A 25,591-nucleotide genomic window follows, 5' to 3' on the forward strand; every position below is an offset into this window, starting at 1 on the left:
CCAACAAAATCACTTGATTAGTGGATCTAGTCCCCAATACTAGGAATTTGCATTAAGTGGTAGGGAACACATTCCTAGATTTTCTCAATCATTCCCTAGAGGAAAATTCAACTTGGTATATAAAAAATGATTAATAATCATTCCCCATGGATGGAGGAAGCTTTCCCCACTGAAATCCTTAGATTAGTGGATCTTCTCCCTTGATTGGTGGATCTGCTTCCTTCATTTGTGGAACACATTCCTAGATTTTCTCAATCCTTGGAGTTCCACAATGTGCCATAATACCATAATGTATTGTTGAGTTATTAGTTATTATTGATCCTCTAGTAGTAGGGAACAAGTCCGTAAATCATCTCCTCCTCCAAATCTTCATAATTTGCCTAATATTCTCATAATATTCCACAAAAAATAAATAATATTAGGCACAAATATTCAATTATTCATCAAACTTCCTAATGAATATATTAAAGTTAAAAATAAATTATGTAATGCAAAAAGAGAGGTTTAATGTGCTGAAGGATGGTTATAGGCCTTAATTTATTTTTTAAATTAGATGCATGGGCCTTAATTTATGTCTAATTTAGAGGCCCATCATTTAATCTCCAATCAAAGTAGATAAAATGATGAAGATAAAACAATTTCGTTTTTAGAAACTTTTATGTCTTGGAGTTCAACCTTTAGATATGGGGCATATCCCAAGGTAATCTAAACTATTGTCTTGGAGTGCACCATATCATCCTCTTGCATATCCATATATCTAACATTTAGATCAAATTTTCTAGACCATAGTCTGCCCTTTTCATTTCTATGAAATAAATGTGAGGGTATGGATCAGAAATAGAGATTTGATGTTCAACAATTTAGTGGTTATTCTGTAGAAGATTTTCATGTGTAGAATTAATGACCATTAGTGATAGGTTTTGGTAATGAGTTGTTGAGTTATGTTATTTGATTTCTACGTTATGTGTTTATAAATTCATTACAAATAGTTTTTTTGAGAGGTTGTTTAGTTTAAGGTCATTACCGCTATCAAAGTCCAGTAGATCTTCAACAATGGACACATTTTCTAATTATTTAAGATTTGTTTCCTTGGAGAAGGTCTCTAACACGTGCTTTGAAATTAATTATTGTTTGACATTTCTTTCCATAGTAATAACACACAAGCTCACTTTTACCTATCATCCTCTTTTCCCTCATTTTCTTTGAGTATAGTGCAGTTTATAATTGAGAATCTCCTTTTGAATCTTCTACAATTTCCCTTTTTTATAATGCTAATAGAGCCGAAATAATTTCTTTTAGAGTTTGAGAACACATTTCACTCTTACCTGCCATTTTAGTTTTCATCCTTTTTTGAGTATAATGTAGTTTCTAGTTGAAAATATCTCATTGAATCTCCTAAAGTTTCCCTATTTTCTTCTACTAAGAGAGTTGAAATCATGTCTTCTAAGGTTTGTAAAGGCATTTAACTAGGATAAAAAGTGATGTTGTTGAATTTATAACACGAAAGGTTTACAAAAAAATGGGTTTGGCATACTCTTCATCTATTGCATATTGAATTATTCTCATTGTCTAACAAGAGACCTCAGAGTGATTGTGGTTAGAAAGAGTGACTCCATCAAACATCTTGAATCTAAATTATTGAAGCCTTAAAGAAATATTTATTTGCTGCTTTTTCTCCATAATTTATTCAAATTATCTTAGATTTCCTTGGATGGGTTTTACAGATCTAGATGATGCACCTTAGAGTCTAAGAGAGAAAGTCCAATAATAATTTTTTCTTTAACATCTCTATTGTGATATTCTAGTAATTTATTTCGATCTATAAGAAATTATTCATCCCCATTTACTAATCTCCACATTCCCATCTACTATTCTCCATAGATTTTTGTTCAATAGCTGCACCTGAATTTTACTCTCAGGTGTGGAAATTGAGACTACAGTATTTTTCTAATGTAATTTCCTTTGAAAAAACAAAATATTAATGGAAATCCCAAAAAAATTTCCTCGATTTTCTGAAATTACTGATAAGAGACTACTGGAATGGTAAATTTGTCCCAAACCTAGATAAAAACTACCCAAAATGCATTGAAATCTATCTAATACGTATCTAAAACCTGCTAGATCATAGTAGACATTTTTTTCTTTACATTGGCAGTTTCACATGAAGAAAGGAGGCTCATATAAGAGGGAAGGAAAATCATATAACCAGTTCTACATACCAAAGATAAATTTCAAAAGGACTGCAACTCATGTAGAATGAAAATGAAAACTTAGGATATCTAACATAGTATCTTTCTTCTTCCTTTTGGCTATAAAAAGTTATGGACAAGAAATGAAGAAGAAAATCAACCCATGCTTCATAATGGGGAAATAGATATGGCTAGGGCTTCATGCAACATCCTTTTCAATTTCCCATGAGTGTTATTTCTGGCTAAAATGGAAGCTATGACAGTCACATATGGTGGATATAGTGAAACACGATATATGGCTGCTTACATATGGCCCAATTTCAAGATGATTAGGTTCTCTTTCATATATACAATGTCCAATCCATAGTGACTATAAGTGATAACTCATCTTCACTCCCTGTGTGAAGGTAGCCCAAATCTGAAATGGCATACAATAGATCATAGATCCCTTGAAGGCATGGAGCTAGGGATATACACAGGGTCATGGGTACCTCATTCAAGGTGAACACTAGATATAGATCCATGGACATAATTCGGATCACGTTGGGTGCATGGACTCAAAAACATGGTAGTTTTGACTAACAAGTATGACTTGAAATAATCCTTGGAAGCAATCTAATCCAGATCAATAAGCATCTAGCACTCCCATAAAAACAACTTGCAATGTTCATAATTTAGGCTACTTTGATACCATATTACAATAAGAACTAAACCACTTAAATGGAAAACCTTAGATAGGGTTGAGACACATAACCAAACACAAGGAAGAACAAACACAATAATGTTATGATATTTTGAATAACTAGAGTGTGTATTACAATGGGATTCACCTGTCCTATATAGAGTTTGAGAGATGTCATAGCTTATTTATAAGACATGACACTTGTTAAAAACCCTAAAAGTAAAAAATAACATAAATTCATACCTTTTAGTCGAAATAGCTAAATTTATAAGCCTTATATTCAAACATGTGGGTCTCCCTTAATGTCATGATTAATATTAACAACCAAACAAAGAATTAGCTTATCTTTGTAATAGAATCATTAGGAATATGTTTTAGAAATGTTTTATTTAAATTGTGGATAAGGCTTGAAATGGTAGCCAATAGAGGAAAATAGAGCAAAGTATCTCAAAGTGTAGCTATAACAAGATTAGTAGTAGAGTTAGCAAAGAGTGGATCATTGTGGCAACTGAGCTACAGAGAAGAGAAATAAAAATGTATCTACTGACGCCACCAAGAATGGTTAGTAGACCTCTAAGTACTTGGTAAGAAAATGGTGGATGAGTTGAAAAATGAAAGTAAGTTGTTGATGGAAGAAATTTTCATGTGGCTTCAATAAGTGGAGTTGGTAATTGGGTTAGACCAAACCCACTTCTGCATAAGGTTGATTTATGTTTAATAAAATATTTGTTTTTGAGATAATGAGTTCAGATATTCCACAGTCTGCATTTTTATGTCTACGTTTCGAGTCTAAAACAAGACTCATCCTGAGGGCTAAATCTACAAAGAAGAAAAATAAGGCTATATATATGATATGAAGTGCTCAAAGATGAGGAGCCGACCAGTTCAAGGTGAATAATTACTTTTTATTAAACCTAATTTATTTGGTCATATTTTTATTCTAATTCATTATTTGTTAAGGCCCTTAATTATATCTTTAATTTTTGTTTTTTGAACTAATGTTTCAATATAATGTTGATATATATTTATTAATGTATGCTATATTATTATTTTCTATTTAATGTAGATCTTGCTATTAACATTACTAAACTTATGTTTTTGAAGAGAATATTATTATAGTAAATAAATATATCCTATCTTTTTTCAATGAATTTACTTTTAATTAAATTATAAATCTTATTAGAATTCTCATTTTAGTATTCATTGTCACTTTTACTAATATTTTAATTTTTATTTCCTATAGACCTATGTTATTGGTTAATTGATAATATGTTTTAATATAAATTTTAACTATACCTAACTTCTACCTATGTTAAAATATATTAATTAAAACATATAGTTAATTGATAATATGTTTCAATATAAATTTTTACTATACCTAAATTCCACTTATGTTATATAAGAAATATTAATTAATGTTATTATTAGGGGTAATAGAGGGGTAGGGGTAGGTTAACAAAGGACTAGGACAAAGAAGGGGGGTCAAAAAGAATTTGTGAGGAGCAGGGGGCAGAGGTGCAGAAATGATGAAGAATGGTAAGGAATGTTATGAAGGGGAGAGAATTTTATTTATTATGGGGTAGAAGGGAAATCCAATTTCTGCTAACTTCCAAGCCTCCATCCCTATTGAGGTTGTGTGGGTTCTTGATGATTTCAAGTGCATCCCGCACTTTATGTTTAAAATGATGTTTTTCATTGGCAATAACCTTTGTATTTTCCAAGAATATATTGTGGTTTGTCTTGCCTGCATGCTCTGCTAAAGTTGAAGAATGAGTTCTTTCATTTCGGATATCTGCACTATGCTCCTTAAGCCTAATCTTAACTGACCTACCTGTTTCCCCAATATAGTATTCCCCACAAGAACAATTTATCATATAAACACCTTTGTGCTGGAGGTGCTCTGGGTTGTCCTTGATAGATTTCATTCTTTGTTTAAGAGTCATCATCGGTTTGAGTGAAGTCTTGATATGTTTCTTGATGAGAACTTTAGCTAGCTTGTGAGTGATGCCCTTGTGATCCCATGACACTCCCTAACAATCCTCAGCATGCATTGACAACGTATGGCATGTGTTATAACACATTTTCCTTCCTTTGCATCTCCCAACCCTCCCTAGCTATCCTGACCCTCACAAGTACCCTTACTTAATTTGCAACTTCGCAGTCCAACCAAGTCCTTGCTTGACTACAAGAGCATGACCAAGTTACAGTTACTTCAATAAGACTATGATGTTAAATTGTGTATCTTGGGAGGTACTCCACAAGCCTAATGAGATGTTTTTGTGTGAATTTTTTCACAAAATTCTTTGTGGGAAAAGAACACAAGCGAAGGAGTTTTGGACCTAATATGGTTTCCAAAATCTAAAAGAAACTTAAGAACAAAAATTAATATTTCCTAAGGTCTAATTGGATAAAAAATGATCATTTATAAAGGGTTCCTATGAAGCCTAGCTAAAAAAATCTATCTAAGGAGGCCTCAGTATGAAGGCAAGAACACCAAATGCGAAGGAGCTCATTTTATCAAGGAGGCCACGACAAATGTAGTCCAAATGTAGGCTAAGTTAGAGGGTCGAGTAAACGTTGCTAAAGGGAGCCCATGATCATCCACAAAGAGAAAGATCATGTTGTGAGGGTTTACAAGAATTTCATATACCTTAATGGGTTTCAGCTATTAAGTAGGATGGAATATTTTTTATTCTCTTCTGGTAGATCGAGCTGAAGAGAGGAAGCTCATGAGGATTTTGGCATGTGATTTTAGTGGTGTTTCTATGTGAAGGCCGAATCAAATTCTGAAATAGCAGAGAGGCTTGAGAGCTTGTCTTGTGGTGGTTAGTAGTCCCCAACGTTTGTGATAAATACCAACCCAAATGGAGGAGCGATTGCACTAGATTATAGGGCAAGAACAAAAGTAGCGCATGTGTAATATTGATTGGGATAATCGTAGTTTGAGGGTTGTAGAGATCTAAAGCTCAGGACAAGATTTAATAAAACAAATGCCAGAATATATGGATCCATATCATCTAGGTCAAGTATCTTATAGAGGTAAGAGTTATTTTTACTGTGGGTGGATAGGGGTTGTTCTAAAGAAATTAGAACAGAAGTATAATTCCCTAGTTTGTGAAGTTTCCTATCATGTTTATTCCATAAGGTATGTCATTAAGACTATGATAAATCTGCGTAGAAGAGGACGGGTAATGAACCTCAGAGCGAGGATTATCTATGAAATATAGAACAAATATCTAGGAGATGGTTTGTAGAAGTATGTGTGCAGATAGCATATCCAAAGGAGGGTGGAGCCTGAGTAGAAGATTAAGAAGAAGAAATGTAGCATATGAGGAAAGGATTGACATAGAGGAGTTGATTTTCGTGGATTGTCCATAGAGTTTTAGACGAAGATATGAAGTAGCCTATAGAAAATTAGTCAATGGACTATTAGTGTATGATTTATGAGCGTAGTTATATCATCTACAAATTGCTAGAATGATTATAAGAGTAGTTCATATTTGTTCATAGATTGGACAATAATGAAATGAGCACACAAGCATAGCTATTTTGAGAGGAATCAAATCACTATTGGGTGGAATATTTCAAGATCCCTAGATGAGGGTAGTGTTGTGGACCACTACATCAACTTAAGAATTGAGTGTGGCTAGGAAAATTGATGGAAACACAAGTATAGTTGGAGGGTTGTTAGGTGATTGTCAAAAAAGAGCCTGAAGTCCTATACTTGTGAAGGACAACAAGACTGGTAGAAGGGTAGGTGTATTGGGCTTAAGGATGTGTAGACTTTGAAGGACTAAAGTAGCAATAAGGTGGGATATCCAACTAGCCCTAGTTCATTGTATTGTAGAGGAATGAGTTAGTGAGAAGAAGGGAAGCCTCCATAGCCATATACTTGTCATCTTGATGAAAGTTAGGAAACCAAAGATCCATTTACAAATGGATTTATGAACTGTTAATCGAATACCCTAAATGTTATATACCTTTAAGGAAAAATGAGGTATCTAGAGGGAAATTTTTGTTGAGCCAAGTTCAGTAAGCTAAAGGAGTTGAGTTCATTGATAAAGGTTATTTGAGGAGTTGTAGAATGGGAGGAAAAAGGACCTACCATATGTGTTTAGGACACGTGGAATGAAAGGGTTATGTGTGGCCACCATCAACAATTAGGTCAAGTGTTGTCTTGTTCAAGACAAGTTGGTTGGTAATGGTCTAACACTGATCCCTAGTTGTATTCCTTGTATCAGTGTGATTGTAAAGGGCCCTAATCCCTGGTATGAGAGCTCTATCATGTTTTATTATAGTTTGGAATATAATGAATAAGGGTTTGACAATGTTAAAATCTTTTGTGTGCACTAGTCAATTCCCTGATGTGTGTATATTTCTTTGTGCAAAGTAAACGTGTTGTGGCACTTGTGTGTGTTTGCATCAAAGATTCTAAGACCTGACCTAGACTCTCATGTCTCATGGAAATTCAACATATGCCTTGTTCACCTAAGAACTACCTGTAACTCATCTTAGGATACCCATGTCCAATCTCAAATCATCCCAATTAAAGGGTTACCTAGACAAGGATCATCAAATCCAACCATAATTGTAAAACATCTAAGAAACACAGTTTACATCTTGACATGGCTTAACATCTGGCATGTATTAGAATTCCTTGGCACTATGTAGCATGTGTTAGCATCCCATACATTCTATGGCATGATTTAACACTCCCTAGCTCAACCTAGCAATTCATGATGCGCCTTTGTTGTTTAGCATACCGTGGCACTACCTATCATATAACCTTGTCACTCCCTCCTTAACACACCTATAATTTGTTGACACTCCCTATCACGCACTCTTATTCATTCATTTCCATGCATTTTAACCTATTACTTCCTTGTCTTTCTTGAGACTCCCTAACTCTCCCTACCACTCATTCTCACACCCTGGCACTGGCACATCTTGGCATGTCGCCCTAACACTGATATGATAAATGCAAATAGCACAATGTCAACCCTTAGTTGTATTCCTTGGCACTACCTATGATACCTTTTCACTCTATCCTTAACACACCTAGAGTGTGCTAACACTCCTAGTCAAAAAATCTTATTCATTCATTTCCATGCATTTTTATATATTGCTCCCTTAGTTTCCCTAGAACTCAACACTCCTCTGCAACTGTTGGTACACCCTAGCACCTAGGACACCTTGGCATGTTTCCCTAGCCTCTAGCATGCCTTAACACTACCTAGCATAGCTTCTCACTCTCTCCTTAGAAAACTTGGAACTCACTGAAACTTCCAATCACAAAATCTTATTTATTCATTTCCATGCATTTTGATGTAGTTCTCCCTTGTGTTTCCTTGGAACTCCCAGCTAACACTTCCTTGCACACACTGACACATCTTCGTAGTATGCCACCCCAGCACTCTACCATTCCTTAGCACTGCAAAGCATTCCTTGTCACTCGTCCTTAGAACACATGTAACTAACTGACACTCCCTGCCACACACTCTTATTCATTCATTTACATGCATTATGACCTAGTTCTCCCTTTTGTATAGCACTCCCTAACACTCATTGGTGAACATTGACACACCGTGGCACTTGGCACATATTGGCATGATTTCTTATCACTCTATCATGCCCTCGTACTACCTAACATACCTTGTCACTCCCTCCTAGCACACATAGACCTTGCTAGCACTCCCTATCACACACTATTATTCATTCATTTCCATGCAATTGAAACTAGTCCTCCCTTCTCTTTCCCTTATGCACCCTAGCATGCGTTGGTACAACACCCAAACACTTATTAAACCTTGGCATGCCTTAGAACTTGGAATGTCATGGCATGCCTAACATGCCTTGGAACTTTATAGCATGTGTTTGCACTTCCTGGCATTCCCTGCACACCTTGGCACTCCCTAGTTGTCATGCCCTCATACATAGCCTTACTTTTGTTTGCGACTTCGGAACCCAACCATGCCATTGAAAAAATAGTGTTGTGCCTAGTTCAAAGTATCTCTTTTTATGAAAATAATTTGTCCATACCCTTATTGCAATTGGAGGCTTGCCTCTTGAAAGTACTATTTTGAAATTCCCCTAACATAGCTCATCCTTAGGACACCTGGAATTCATTGAAATTCCCTAGAAGACACTCTTATTCATTCGCTTCCATGCACTTTGAACTGGTCCTCCCTTGTGTGCCCTAACACTCCTAAACATTCCTCGACATGCATTGGCATTGTGTCACATGTTTTAGCACGCATTTTCATCTGTTGGCATGCCCTAACACTCCTTAGTTATCATGCCCTCATAACTGCCCTTACTTGTTTTAGACTTGGGAACCAAACCAAGTCCTGCCTCAAATACACCAACTTGACCAAGTTATAGTCACTACAACTAGACTATGCCTTATTCACCTAAGAACTTCCTGCAGCTCATCTTGGGCTACTCCTGTCCAATCTTAACTCATCACACTTAACATGTTAGCAAGTTAAGGATCACGTCCAACCGTGGCCATAAAACAACTAAGCAACATAGTTTACATCTTGATATGCCATAACACTTGGAATGTATAACAATCCTTGGGAACTATGTGGCACATGTTAGCATCTACTACATTCCTTGGCATGCTTTGGCACTCTCTTGCACACCCTACCACTCCCTAACATGCCTTGTCACTACTTAGCATATAACTTTGTCACTCCATCCTTAGCACACTTGGAACTCAATTGCACTCCCTATCACACACTCTTATCCATTCATCTACATGCATTTTGAACTATTTATCAATTGTGTTTTAGTGACACTCACTAACGTGCATTGGCACACCCTAGCACTTGGCACATCTTGGCATGTCACCCTAGCACTCTAGAATTACTTTGAATTACCTAGCATAACTTTTCACTCCCTCCTTATAACACCTAGAACTCACTAACACTCCTTGGCACACACTCTTATTCATTGATTTCCATGTATTTGAAACTAGCTCTCCCTTATGTTTCCCTGGCACTCCATAACACTCTCAAGCACGCATTGGTACACCCTATCACTTGGAACATCTTGGTATGATGTGTTGGCCTCTAGCATGCCTTAGCATTGCCTAACATACCTTGTCACTCCCTACTTATAACATCTGGAACTCACTTACACTTCTATCAAAATCTCAATCATTCATTTTCATGCATGCATTATTTTCACCTAGTCCTCCCTTGTGTTTCGTAACACACCCTAACACGTCTTAGCATGTGTTGGCACAGCATGACACCTAGCACATCTTGGATGCATGTCGCTATGGCATGCTAGCATGCATTAGAACTGCCTAGCATACCATGTCACTTGCTCCTTTGCACACTTGAAACTCACTGAAACTGCCTGTCACACACTCTTCTTCATTCATTTCCGTGCATTTTGACGTAGTCCTCCCTTGTTCTTCCCTAGAACTCCCTAACACTTATCACGCATTGGCACACCTTGGCACTTCGCACATCTTGGTATGCTTCCCTAGCACCCTAGCATGCCTTGGAATTGTCTAGCATATCTTGCCACTCCATCCTTAGCACATCTAAAACTCATTTACACTTCACTTTCATGAATTTCAAACTAGTGCTCCCTTGTGTTTCCATGATACCTAACCCTAACACTTCTTATCATGTGTTCATGCCACACGCTGACACTTGGCACATCTTTACAGCCCTTGAAACTTGGCATGCCTTGGAATGACTAACATGCCTCAAAACTGTATAGAATGTGTTAGTACTTCTTGGGATTACCTTGCACACTTTGGCACTCTAGAGTTTTTATGCTCCATAGATATCCTGACATTTTTTACGACTTTGGAACCCCACCAAGGCATTGGAAAAATAGTGTTCTGGCTAACCCAAAGCCTCCCATTGTTTGAAACTACTTTTTCTAGCCCATTATTGCAACCATACGCTTTCCTTTGACAAGTCTTATTATGAACATCCCTTAGCACATTTAATCCTTCGGACACCTAGAATTCACTAAAAGTCCTTGGCACACACTCTTATTTGTTCATTTCCATGTATTTTTACCTAATTCTCCCTTGTGATGCCCTTGCACTTCCTAACACTCCTCAACATGCATTCACACTATCCAACATGTCTTACCACAATTTTTAATTCCTTGTCATGCATTGATACTCACTATCTATCATGCCCTCACAACTACCCTTATTTTTTCTAGGATTTTGGAACCCAACCATGTCCTCCTTCGACTACAATAGCTTGACCAAGTTATGGTTATTACAACTATATTATGCCTTTTTCACCTAATAACTTCCTATAACTCATCTTATGCTACTCAAGTCCATTCTCAACTCATCCCACTTAACAAATTACCAAGTCGAGGCTCACATCCAACCATGGACATAAAAAAACTAAGCAACATACTTTACATCTTGAGATTCCATAGCACGTGGCATGTCTAACAACCCCTTGGAATTATGTGGCACATGCTAGCATCCCATCCTTTCCTTGGCATGCTTTGGTACTCCCTAGTACACCTTATCACTATGTGACATGCCCTAGCACTCTAGCATGCCTTAGAACTACCTAACATATAACATTGTCACTCTAGCATGCCACCCTCAAACTCAAGCATGACTTGGTGCTTCCTACCATATCATGTCACTCCCTCCTTAGAACACATAGAACTCACTGACACTCCATGTCATAAACTCATATTAATTCATTTCCATGTATTTTGACCTAGTGCTCCCTTATGTTTCCCTAACACTCCTAGCACGCATGCCTTGGAACTATCTAGAATGACTGGTCTCTCTCTCCTTAGCACACCTAGAATTCACTGACACTTCATTTCCATCAATTTAAAACTATTTCTCCCTTGTGTTTTCTTGACACCTAAACCTAACACTCCCAAGCATGTGTTCACACCACACCTTGTCACCTCGCACATATTGGCATGCCTTAGCACTTGGCATGTCTTGGCATGCCTTAGAACTTGACATGTATTGGTATTCATAACATGCCTTAGAATTTTTTAACATGTGTTAGTACTTCTTGGCATTCCCTAGTAAACCTTAGCACTCCCTAGCTATCATGCCCTCATCGATAGCCTTACTTTTTTGCAACTTGGGGACCCAAATAAGTCACTAGAAGAATAATGGTGTGCCCAAACCAAAGTCTCCCTTTGTATGAAACTACTTTTTCCAACCCCTTATTGTAACCACAGGCTTTCCTCCTATAAGTAATATTCTGACCTTCCCCTAATACACTTTTTCCTTGACAGACTCGGACACTCCTTGGGACACAGTTTTATTCATTCATTTCCATGCATTTTGACCTAGTTCTCCCTTCTGATGCCCTAACACTTCCTAACACTCCTCGACATGCATTGACATTGTCCGGCATGTGTTAGTGCACCTTTTCATTCCTTGGCATGCCTATCACTCCTTATCTATCATTCCCTCACAACTACCATTAAATTTTTTGGGACTTGCGAACCTAACCAAGTCTTTCCTCGACTACAACAACTTGACTAAGTTATGGTTAGTACAAGTAGATTATGCCTTGTTCACCTAAGAACTAACTATAACTCATCTTAGGCTACTTATGTCCAATTTCAACTTATCTTACTTAACAATTTAGAAGTTACCAAGTCAAGGCTCACGTCCAACCATGGCCATGAAACAACTAAGCAACATAGTTTACATCTTGACATGCCATAACACCTTACACGTCTAACAATCCCTTGGCAGTATGTGGCACATGTTAACACCCCTTACATTCCTCGGCATGCTTTTGCACTCCCTACCACAACCTACCACTCCTTGACACACATTAGCACTCTAACATGCCTTGGCACAACCTAGAATATAACCTTATCACTCCCTCCTTAGCACACCTGAAACTCATTGACACTCCCTATCACATGCTCTTATCTCTTCATTTCCATGCATTTTTAACTAGTTCTCCCTTCAGTTTCCATGGCACTCCACGACACACATTATCACACCCTAACACCTCGCACATCTTGGCATGCCGCCCTTGCACTCTAGCATTCCTTGGCACTACCTAGCATACCTTGTCACTACCTCTTTAACACATCTAGAACTCATTGACACTCCCTATCTCACACAAATTTTCATTCATTTCCATGCATTTCTACCTACTACTCCATTGTGTTTCCCAAGCACTCCCTAACACTCCTTGGCATGCACTGGCATGCCTTGGCACTTGAAACGTCTTGACATGCTTCCTAGTGGTATAGCATGCCCTGTCAATACCTAGCATACCTTGTCACTCCCTCCTTAACACACCTGGAACTCACTGACAGTCCCTATCACACACTTGTATTATTCATTTCCATTTATTTGAAACTAGTGCCCCTTTATGTTTCCCTAGCACTTGGCCCAACTCTCCCTAACATGCATCGGCACCAATCCCTAGCACTAGGCACATCTTAGCATGCATTAGCCCTTGGCATGTATTGGCATGCCTAACAAGCCTCGGAAATTTCTAGCATGTGTTATTACTTTTTGCAATTCCCTGGGACACCTTGGCACTCTATAGTTGTCATGCCCTCATAGATAGACTTACTTTTTTGTGTCTTGGGAACCCAACCAAGTGATTGTAAAAACAATGTTGTGCCCAACCTAAAGTCTCCCATTATTTGAAACTTATTTTTCTAGCCCCTTATCACAAACATAGGCTTGCCTCTTGCAAGTCCTATTATGAACTTCTCCTAACACACTTCATTCTTGGGACACCTAGAACTCATTCACACTCCTTGGCACACATGCTTATTCATTCATTTCCATGCATTTTGATCTAATTTTCCCGTGTCATTCCCTGACATTACCTAACACTCCTCAGTATGCATTGACACAGTTTGGGATGTGTGAGCATTCCTTTTCATTCGGTATCACACCCTGGCACTCCTTAGGTATCATTCCCTCACAACTAACATTACCTTTTTTGGGACTTGGGAGCCCAACCAAGTCCTTCCTTGACTACAATAGCTTGAACAAGTTACTGTTATAGCAACTAGAATATGCCTTGTTCAATTAAGAACTACCTATAACTCATTTTAGGCTACTCATGTCCAATATCAACTCCTCCCACTTAACAAGTTACCAAGTCATGATTCACATCCAACCATGGCCATAAAAGAACTAAGAAACATAGATTACATCTTCACATGCCATAACACATAACATGTTTAACAATCCCTTGGCACTATGTGGCACATGTTAGCATATGTTTCATTCCTTGGCATGCTTTGGCACTCCCTAGCACACCCTAGCAATGCATGGCATGCCATGGAACTCTACCATGTCTTGGCACTCCCTAGCATATAACCTTGTCACTCGCTTCTTAGCACACTTGGAACTCGCTAACACTCCCTATCACACACTCTTATTCATTCATTTCCATGTAGTTTGAACTAGTTCTCCCTAGTGTTTTTGTGACACTCCATAACACTCCCTACTATTAATTGACACACCCTAGCACCTAGCACATCTTTGCATCTTTCCCTGAGACTCTATCATTGTTTGGTACTCCCTAGCATGCCTTGTCACTCCATCCTTACCACACCTAGAACTTGATGACACTCGCTATCACACACTCATATTCATTCATTTCTGTTCATTTTTACCTAGTGCTCCCTTATGTTTCTCTGCCACTCCCTAACACTCTATCGAAAAAATTGGCACACCCTGTCACATCTTGGCATTCCTTACTAGTTGGCATGTGTTGGCATGCCTAACATGCCTTTGACCTGTCTAGTGTTTGTTAGCACTTCTTGGGATTCACTAGCACACCTTCAAACTCCTTAGCTATCATGCTCTTATAGATAGCCTTACATTTTCTATGACATGAAAACCCAACCAAGTCATTGACAAAAAAATGTTGTTCCCATCCCAACATCTCCATGTGTCCCAAAATTCTATATCTAGATCCTTGTTGCAACCACCGACTAGCCTCTTGTCATTCCTATTTTGAAGTTCTCTTAGGACACTCAATCCTTGGCACACTTGGAACTCATTGACACTCCCTAGAACACACTCTTATTCATTCATTTCCATGCATTTTGACCTATTGATCCCTTGTGTTTCCCTAACACTCCCTTACATGCACTAACAGTCTATATAACACCTTCTCACTCCTTGATATTCCTTATCCACTGCATAGCATTCCCTCTAACCCCTTCCCACAGGTTCGCTCTTAGCATTTGGTGGCATCAGACAATTCCTGGCATGCGATGGGATGCCTTGGAATTCCTTTCCATGGTTTAAGATAAAATTTATTTGAGATATATTATTCGCAATTAAGAGGGAAGTAATAGAATATACGACTTAGGTAACCTAATACGAGAGAAATCCTACCTATAAGGTGAGGCATATTCTATAGTCTCTATTTTTCAATTATGAAATATAAGTATGAATAAAGGGGCACTAACTATGGAGTAGCCATGGAAATTGTGGCATCAAATATTACAACCAAAATATTATACCTCCTCTGTTATGCTCTATATCCCATTCTTTCATGCCATTCTCAATTATGGAATAATAATAATTCCAAAGAATGTATTCCCTTCCTTTCCTAGTAACCTAGTATAACACAACCTATAGTCATTCAACATCAAGGTTAGGGTTACTGCATTCTTTAACCCTCAACTAGTGTTTCTATTTTGGAACACCCGCACATGTGTGAGTAATGGTGGTTGGCATGGCATCCACTCAGTGCCATGGTGGTAAATAAGGTAGGTCAATTTGCGAGAGGTGTAACTTTCACATACAAACTTCCTTTGGGATGTTTTTCACACATTTGGAAAGTTTCCAGTGTCTAGAGTAACATCAAAGGGATGGATCTATGCAATCAAAATGGGATCCCAATCGAATCTACAAGAGCCCAAGTCACTAATGTGGAACTTGACTCTCTGGTGGGCTGTACAAGTGATTTCGTCCAATTTTTCCACATAGAAAGTACCAAAATATATAAAAAAGCATATATGATGATCCATTTAGGATTATGAGTTCCATGGTACATATGAATAGTTTGTAATGTTTGACACTATTAACAATGGAGTTAGAAGGATTTTAGATAATGACCCTCCTATTCTCCTTTTTCATAAACTACATTAATAATATATATATCAACCAATTGCTTATTGTTTAAAAACTCGACCTTATATCTTATTTGTCCAATAACAAGTGCTATAAATGATAATGATGTTGTTCCCCATATAATTGGCATTCCCAATAATTATTTGGATTATTCCTCAAGAAATTTAATCCATTATATTTTAGATTTATGTCTTACTCTAACATGTCAACTCAATTATGTGCCTTACCCATTCAATTAGACTCCAACAATAACCAAAGGATCATGCCTTGGGAGTCTTCAATGCTTAAAACAATTCTTGACATAGTACTAAAGAATTTATTTTTATTCACTGAAGAAGGAGGGTAGTTCTTTTTGTGTCCCCTCTTTTAACAAATATGCTCATTTACCATGTGACATTATCTATTATCACCACATTAAGAATAGTTTGACTAGGTGGTGAAAGGTCCACGAGACTCCTTACTCATCTATCCAGGGACAACACCCTATAATTATAGTAGTTTCTATAAATACTCCCATTTTATCTAAATAATTTACACTTATAATATTCAATATTACGTTAATACAAATCAATGTGCTATCATACCACGGGAAAGTTTATGGACGCTCTTTATCATAAAAATAAGATTCCATTGCATTTCTCTCACAAAAAGAAAAACACTTCAACATGAACAACAATCCAAGAATAATGAAACTTTCTGGTGCAAGGAATATGTTTTCCTAACAATATTTCATTCCATCTAATATCAGCAAGGGTCATTGGAATCACAAAGACTTTGCCGAGGCCCATGTAGATTTGGCCAAGGGACAAAACTAGAGCACATGTTTTAGGATTTTAACTCATCTACAATGATAACACCATGAGTTCTAAACTCCCAAGTATATTAATATTTTATTTACATCTATATCCCCATCATTAATGATCATACATAAAGGACTCTCTATTGCCTTACCATCGACTTTCATAGTGTTCACCAAAGGGGGACCTAGGTTTTTTCTTTGGACATAATTGTTTGTTCAAATAACCCTCAAGGATAAGGTTAAAATTAAGCCACATGCAATACATATTAGGTTCATGTTTCATGAACATTATAAAACTCACCACCAATATTTAGGTTATTCAATTATTAATATAAAATTGAGATGAATTAAATCAATTTAGGAACTTGCTCCAAGATAATATTATTAGGGTTAGCTAATATGTATTTAAGCTTAAACCGCTACCACGGAATCCAAACACTTATATGCTAATTTAGGTACACAATAACATTTATTTGAAATGAACAATAACTAGTGATTTATTTGTAAAATATTTTAGTGGAAGTTAAGTGATATTGGTTTATCCAATATTAAGTGAAATTCATAGTGTCAATTGATTTCTTCAAAAATCTAGTGGAAGTCATAGCATCAGATATAGCTTTGCTATGATCAAATTTCCAATAAGATTTTCACCACAATTTCAATGGGTATTTTAAAGTCTATTAATTAAATAAAAAAATAACCAATGCTAAGTAAATGAAAAGTATTTCATACTTCAAAGAAGATGAACTTTTTCAATTTGAAATTTTTCAATTTATAGGAGATAACATTTATTTCACAGTATGATTTCAACCCATTCATATAAGCACAATAAAAATCCCATTTGTATAATTAGGATAAAAATATAACGATATTTATTTTCTTAGATGATTTTTAATTATTGAAATGAATTTTTATTTTTAATAAAAACTTAATTAAATTCAGTTGTACATTATTGCACAAATTTTTCCTGTGTGTTTTAGTAAGGAATTAATTATTTGGGCAACATAGTTTCAGCTAAACCAACCTAAAATGTTGGGACAAATACCTTATCATAAAATAAAAAACCCAAGTGACCACTATCATAGACAATTTTCGCTTAAATCCTCATAGTCATTCCAGCATTCTAAAGTTCATCTATGACCAAAGTACCGTCCCTGGAAAAATGTCGACAAAGGTTTGTCTTCGAGCTTGGCATCATCAAGTGAAGAATTGAGCATCATCATCTTCAATAGGTCTCTTGAATCTCATATTGAACCTTACTTATAGTAATCTTAGCGTAGCCTCCATGCCCATGAAGGTTCCCTCATTTTCCCTTCCCTTAGCGACGATTGTCTTCTCCTCATCTTCACCACTTATTTCTTCCTAGTCTCTTGCTTCATTTATGATATCATCATCGAGCCACTGAGCATCAGGAGTACACATGATCCTATTATAGGGAAAGTAAAACCAATGGTATTTCCCTCCAGAAGAGTGAACACGCAATATATTATCGAAGCTCTCAACATTTATGTTCTTTCTTGGTGGAGTGGGGATAATTTTGCTGGACTTGGCCCTCAACAAACACAGAGCGAGGAAGGTCAAGGTCTCTTTTGCGATGGCGGGGGTCTCTTTTTTGGCGATTGTTTATAACATGAGTATTTTATTAGCTCGCATCAGAATTCTGTCTCATTTTCGTTAATTGGGGTTATGAGGTAGATCTAGATGTTTTAGGTCCATATGGAGGCCTGCTTTTTGACTGCCCTAATAGGGGAAAGATTTTTGAAGCTCCCTTGCTCAAAATGTCAAACTTAGTAAACCGAATGGGAAGTTCATTTTGTGCTTCAATTACTCCTTCACCTTCATCATTCTTGCTATGAGTAAAATTTGGAATCCAAGATCCTTCCTGAGTCCCCTTCAAAATCTCTTGAATTCATACAACTTTCTCCTCGAAATGTGTTCCATCTGCATAGTAACTTCTCATGTGGAAAATTACCCATCTATTATTTAGTTGCAAGGGACGACTCTATCTAATAACCCAACACCCAAGCTTGTCCATTTTTTTTAACCCCTCTTGTCCTCCAGTCCCATTGAGTGCTCCAGAGACAATTGCTTCAAAATTTCAGGGTGAGGTGCACTTACGAGAGTCCAATTCTCAACTTTCAATTTTACAGAATATTTATTTTGTAGAAACTAAAAATGGTCATGATAGTTGTACTAATATGTAGACTCCTTTTCCTCTTCCATATTTATGAAAATTGATTTCCTTTGTTCATAAATATCCCATAATACATATCTTGGGACAACTTATTTTACATTGGAGAGGTTATAGCTCACATTATTTCCTACTAACAGATTTGTGGGTCTCTCCAAATATTATTGAGATGGGTAAACTTTAGAGTCTACCACCAAATCCTCCCTATTCAAATGTTGTTGGGTAAATGCTTGGTTTTCTGAAGAGGATCTAGCTACGACCAATAGAGCCACACCGACAACATCCCTAGATTCATCTTCCTGAGGATAACAAATTGCTGTCAACTTAATCAGACTTCTAGCAAAAAGTTTTCTTTACTTGTAGAAGTGTTCATGAGCCAAAACCTATTCCCTAAAGGAATCGACAAAGATAGTTAAAGTATCTTTGACTTTCTCTTCAGTATGACAAAGATTCCCATTTTCACCTTAAAAAATACTTTAACAAATGGGGATATTGCAATTCCCACAAGCATGACAACTACTCCTTTTTCAAACTCATCCAGTCCAACTTTTTAGCCAGTGCCTCCAAACGAGGAATTTCTGTAGACCCATCTTTTAATCCTTTCTCTGTAAATTTGATCTTCTCCTGAAGTCGGTTCTCTACATACTTCACCCTCGCCCGCAATTCTCGTATGTTAGAAACTTTCTTTGGCTGCGGGAGATCAATCCATGAGAGATCGCTTCTTTAAGGTTCTCCTTATGGTAAATTTTTGTAGTTTGAAGCACCAACAATAAAGCCTAAAATACATCACCTATATATTCAAGACTTTAGCTCTATGGAGCATGACCAATTGTTAAGGATTTAGCCACTTCATTTAAGTCACTAGTGGGAGAAGTACCTATTTCACTACTGACTCCATCATTGATTCCACAAAATTTGGCATCTTTATGTTTGTTATCAACATACGATATGATATCCTGATGATCAGACAGTTGTATTTGTTTTCATATTATCTTAATATACCACTTCAACTATTATGCCACCTTTCATAGCCATCTCTATACCATTCCATCTATCCCTTGTTACAACTCGAAACGAATAAGATTTGGAATAACCACAAAGGAAAGGGAGCTGAAATAATTTTGATTTGGTAGTGGGCGGTTTATAACCACATACTAAATGTAATATCAATGGAAGAAACCCTGAATTGATTCCTAAAAGGTGTGTTTGTTCTCTTGGTTTAATAATTTCAATTAACTCTCTCATAACCAAAGGTCAACATTCCAGACCAATTCATATGATAGCCTTTGCGGCCTCTCATTACCTCTGTCAAAGGAAAACATACAATTTAATTTGTTTTGATGAGTACACCCATGAGACTGAATAAAGCTCCTTACACTTTTTGGAAATCTCTCATCAATTCCCTCTTCAACAATATCAGTAGCTATTAAGAAATTCACCTTCCCAATTGGAGGACATCTCATTTTTTTCACTGCACTTTCCTACGTGATGTAGAAGTTGTTATAAATAAGTAATCACCAATGAGAAATGAAAGGAAATCAAGTTTTTACATCATTCTTGGAATTGTTGCTACTATAATCATTCTCTCAACAAATGTAATTCTACACATGCCTTCAACATTACCCTGCTATAAAATGAGCTGCACTAGAAGGTTCCCTTTGGGTGTTAAAAGATCTTTCCTCACTATCTATAAAATTCTCTTAGTATCCCTTCCATTTTTGGGTATATGTTAACTTGTCCCTACACATCGCCTTTGCCTGGTGTTATAGCAGCTACAACCACCCTCAAAAATTTTTCCTTAAATTTGTTTTGCAGCCTCCCTACCCACCTTTCACAACATCATGTCTTGCTTCGTGAAGTACACAAGCTTCAATGTTTTCCTGCAAAAGACAACCTATCAACCAAATCTTCATGCATTCCCCTCATAGGTTGTTCTTCCAAACTTAGTCCAGCTGCAGGCTGAGCAGTTCCCTCAAGAAATTGTGTGATTTTGGAGGGAAACCAACCTTCCCTCCAGAAATTGCGCAATTATGTCTAGAAGCTTGCTGGGCTCCAGGATTGCACAATTCTGCTAGTTAGGCTTCACCTAGAAAATTGTGCAATTCTTCCCAACAAGGCTGGTCAACCTAGGAATTGTGTAATCCTAGGCAGAAGTCAACTGCTCTACACAAAATTTCATAAATCACCTGGGCAGCTAGCCCAGCTCCCATCTAGAAATGTGAATTTTCTCCCAGTAGTTGAGCGGCCTCTTGCATATGCAGTTGGGTTGACTAGGTCCTCTTGAGATGAAGGAAAGCATGACTTGCATGTATGGCTTTCTTTTTCATGGAATAGAAAAGGGAAACATGCAAAAAGAATCCCTTGATTCAGGGAGCTATTTTTAGCAGCTAGACGTTACATTCAAAGTTCGTTTTAAAATATTTGCTCTAAGTGTCGCTTTTTCCTAGATTTGTGGCATGCACATGATGAGCCCAAACTTATTTAATCCATGCATTTGAGCTCATTCTTTCACATCGATCTTGAAGGTCTGACATCACACAACACATCTAGGACTCTTCAACACATCTGGCTAAGCTATTCATGGGTAAGTGGTCTCAACTAGCCTTTTTCAACTTCTTTGTTGCTTTTTGTGTTTTCGCTTCTGTGAGTGTTGTTTTCTTTATTTATTTGAATGCTTCTTATCGTTTACATGTATACTAGCTTGTATTAGCACCATATCAATTTTCCTTGCTATCTCACAATTGTCGCATGCATGAAACTATTTTACATGAAGAGTCGTTGATTCGGTGACTCACTTCACCCACGTGCATGTTTTTCTGTTTTCTGATTCTTTCATTCAATTTTTGCATGCCTGAGAAATCACTTCTGCTTTCACTCAGTATCGACATGTGTTTTCTTTCACATTTTGTTTTAGTTGCCCATCGCGAGTCCGGCTATCCTTGGCTAGGACTCTGCCTCACCAAGACAACATTGCGCAATATGGAGAATGAAGGCTCTGTCCTCCTCTCTATAAATGTGCATTTTTTCCCAAGAGCTCTCCTCCAAGACTGCTTTTCACATTTCTGAGGGACAGTGACTGCTCACCCAGAAAATTGCACAATGTAATCACTGAGCCTGTAGTAATTTCCAGCTGGAATAACAGATTTCACAATCCCAACAATCAAAGTCAACATAGATTGCGCATTGTGAAAATCTAGAAGCCAGTCTCTCCTCCCAGACAATCCAAACTACCTTTTGCGTAATTCTGACAACTAGTCAGCAAGCTTCCTAGAATAAATTGCGCAATCTTTGCTTATCATTCCCAGGTATGTGTTATGTCATTCCCTGAATTTGCTTTGGTTTTTGTTGACAAATTTATTGCCATACATGTCACTTTGCATCGATATCTTTTAGGTGTTAATCCACCTCTTAGTAGTACAGATCAAAGGACACCGATGGTAGTGCAACTGGGGTAGTAGTTGAACAGGTGTCTGCATGTCTACCGATCTATGAAGATACTAAGTTGTCTCTAGACAAGGACATCAAGCTGAAATGGCAAGAGGTAAATGAAGCATTTGTAGGCACTTTTATGGAAGACCTCGAAGACCACCAGGTCTATGTGAACATTAACAAGTCCAACTTGTACAATATTGCATGTAGATACCCTGCATTCCCATGCACAGACATGATACACTGGATCGTCTCACGCGCTGATCCCGAGACGAATATTGCAACCTTTTCGGTAGAGGATTACGATGAGATGCATCAGATGTTGGAGACCGTGACTATCATGGAAACTCCCTTCAGCTTACCCACTCAGAGTGCCAACAACAGAGACATTCTTAAGAATTGGGTAAAGGAGCCTGTTAGATTAAGGATGACACCCAACTAGATCTATAAGACGAAAATGCTGCAAAAGGCATATTAATACTTGGTCATAATTTCATGTCGACTGTATGGCCAAGAAAGCACAGGAACCTTCTCACAGAGTTGGGTGACCTCACTGGACCAACTGGCCAGAGAAGGAAAACCATGTAACTCATCCAACATCTTGGCTCATTAGATGAAGGAACACGTAACAAAGGCTCGAAAGTCACCTAGAGGTATGCAAGAAGAGGTCTACATGTCCGCCTACATCTTAGATGCAATCTGTGCCCGACAGGAGTTATCGGGCTTGGAGTGGGCATGGTCACCGACGGAGACTGCTCTGAACATTTATTGTAATTTGTTGTCTGAATGCAGCTTCAGAGGAGTTATCACACAACTGTCTGATCATTTTTTCACCCCAGTTTACAAGATGATATTCAAATAGGATCCACCCTGCATGTCGAAGGTAGCAATGGAGGCACCGATACACATTGCTGATTGGTATGCCTCACCATCTGACACCTTCATATGAATGTTCAGTGCAGAGAAGCCTCTGCATGTTATACCGAAGTTTTCCTTGGATGTACTCGTCATGCAGGAAGTAGTATATCACATATCGGCAGGGTTGACAGCTAGGCTGTACTAGAAGAAGAAGTCACGTTGGCCCACTCTTGCATTGCATATTGGGTTATACGAGATTTAGAGTTTCAAGCAAGAGGATGTCAAAGAAGAACATATGAAGAACCGTCCATTCGACCTCCAAAGCTACAATCTATATGATCCACATTGTCTTGTGAAAGATAACTATGCGAGAGTATAGTTCAACTGGATCCTGGGGCATTTCATTGGGCAGAGGAGGATCCATGGAGATATTGCTACAGTTTCTCTAGACCCAATGAACAGGTTGGCTTCACTGTGGAGTGGTTAGCGAAGCAAGGTGAAGAAACATCCCAGAGAGAACCAACACTAGAAGCAGCAGAAGTAAGGATACCAGTGTGTGACAAGGGAAAGAGGAAGATTTTCAATCTCATGGAGGAAGAGAAATGCTGCAAGATTCAAACAAATCTAGTTGTGGAGAAAGCAACTTTGGCTATAGAGGTGAAGAGGCAACAATGCGACAGGAGAATTGTGCAAAGGAAGAAGGAGCAGGCAAGAATAGAGGAAACAAAGAGGGAGTTACACGACATGAAGGAGAAAATCCAGAAGGAACAAGAGCTGTGCAAACAAGAGAGGGAAACACATCAACAATAGGTACAGTAGGGGGCGCAACATGTGAAAATAGATGAAACAACACCCGTACTGGTAGTGGACTCATCTGGGCAGCTAGCATCAAGCAGATAAGGTTAACCATCATAGGAGAAGGACTTCTCTTGTGAGATAGAGTAAGCATTTAAAAATTTTGATATGGATATGGGCAATGGGAATTGGAATAGGACACCAACCTTATGCCTCACCACCAAGAGGTCAACTTACCTGCTTCACCACATCCAGATGATGAGCAAGTCTCAAGTGATCGACACTGAGATCCTTTCATATTAGCCAAAAGGATAGATGCACAACATCTCATTCGATAAGTCTCAACAGAGAGTTGTGCAGTCTCGTAGATTATCAACTCCGAATGATCATACATCTCTTGCACAAGTTGAGGAAAGAGTGGTCATATATGACATGCGCAAACATCCAACAACCTTGGCCTATTCTACAGAGTGTATGTCGAAGCCACTATCTCAAGTGTTCACTTTCTAATAGCTAAAAATGAGCGAACAACTAAGGAACTTCAAACGACCAAGAAAGGACAAGAGTTGGTGACAACGTCTGATGGAGCTGAACTGAAGAAGGAAATACTAGATGAAGTGTTGTCCCTTCACACAACCATGCAAGCGTTGTACTCCGAGTTTGATACCGTGCATAAGGAGTTGTCCATCTCAATGAATGGTAGCACTAATGTGTTAGAAGAGTAGGCATCTTGACGAGCTTGCATACTACTATTGATTACATGAAAACATGGACGATGAGATACAAGGGAGCCCTTCTTCACTTTCCTAGGATGATGAATTCCAGTGTAGTGGAGCTGAAGGCACATATCTAGAATCAGATCCGGAACTATGAAGATTTCTGATAGCTCATCACTAGTATACAGGCTTCCCATGCATGTGTATTCAAGAGTATGGATGTTGTGGCGCGTGCACATGCAATTCGATATATTGGGACTCTCACCCAGGAAAAGACAAAGGCCATGTCTGACTAGATCTTGACTCGTACTTTGACGAGTTGATGCGCAATGCCACTAGCCCAAAGTTACCCATCAGTGTAGACATCATGCATAAGTATGTTGCTGGTCCAACCGCATTGAAGACAATGATGTGAATGCTAACAGACGAGTTGGACAGAGGATCCCGAGTAGTGTACCAGGATGCTATGGAGGCAAGATTCAAGTTCCAGGAAGATGTCGCCTTGGATATTGAGGACTTGGACTTCCATGGTTGTCTAGGTCATAATGATTTCTAGCATGGCTTGCTCAAGCCAGTTTGTCTCACATGGGTACATGTGCATTGTAATGTAACGTCTTGTCAAGTGTAAGCCAAGTGTCAATAGTTTGATGTAACAATCATAGAGTAAATGAAGATTCATGAGGGTAGATGAACTGTCACAAAGGGGAATGTCAAGGGTCACCCCACCGTTTCTATAAATAGTCCCTCATAACTCATTATAAATTTTATGTTCAGCCAAGCTTCCGATAAGACTATCCTGGAGAGAGCTTGGAAAATATTGTAATGAGCAT

This window comes from Pinus tabuliformis, chromosome 8 (genome assembly GCF_031772625.1).
Source record: "Pinus tabuliformis cultivar Carrire ecotype Pingquan chromosome 8, CPIR1, whole genome shotgun sequence".
NCBI classification, from domain to species: domain Eukaryota; kingdom Viridiplantae; phylum Streptophyta; class Pinopsida; order Pinales; family Pinaceae; genus Pinus; species Pinus tabuliformis.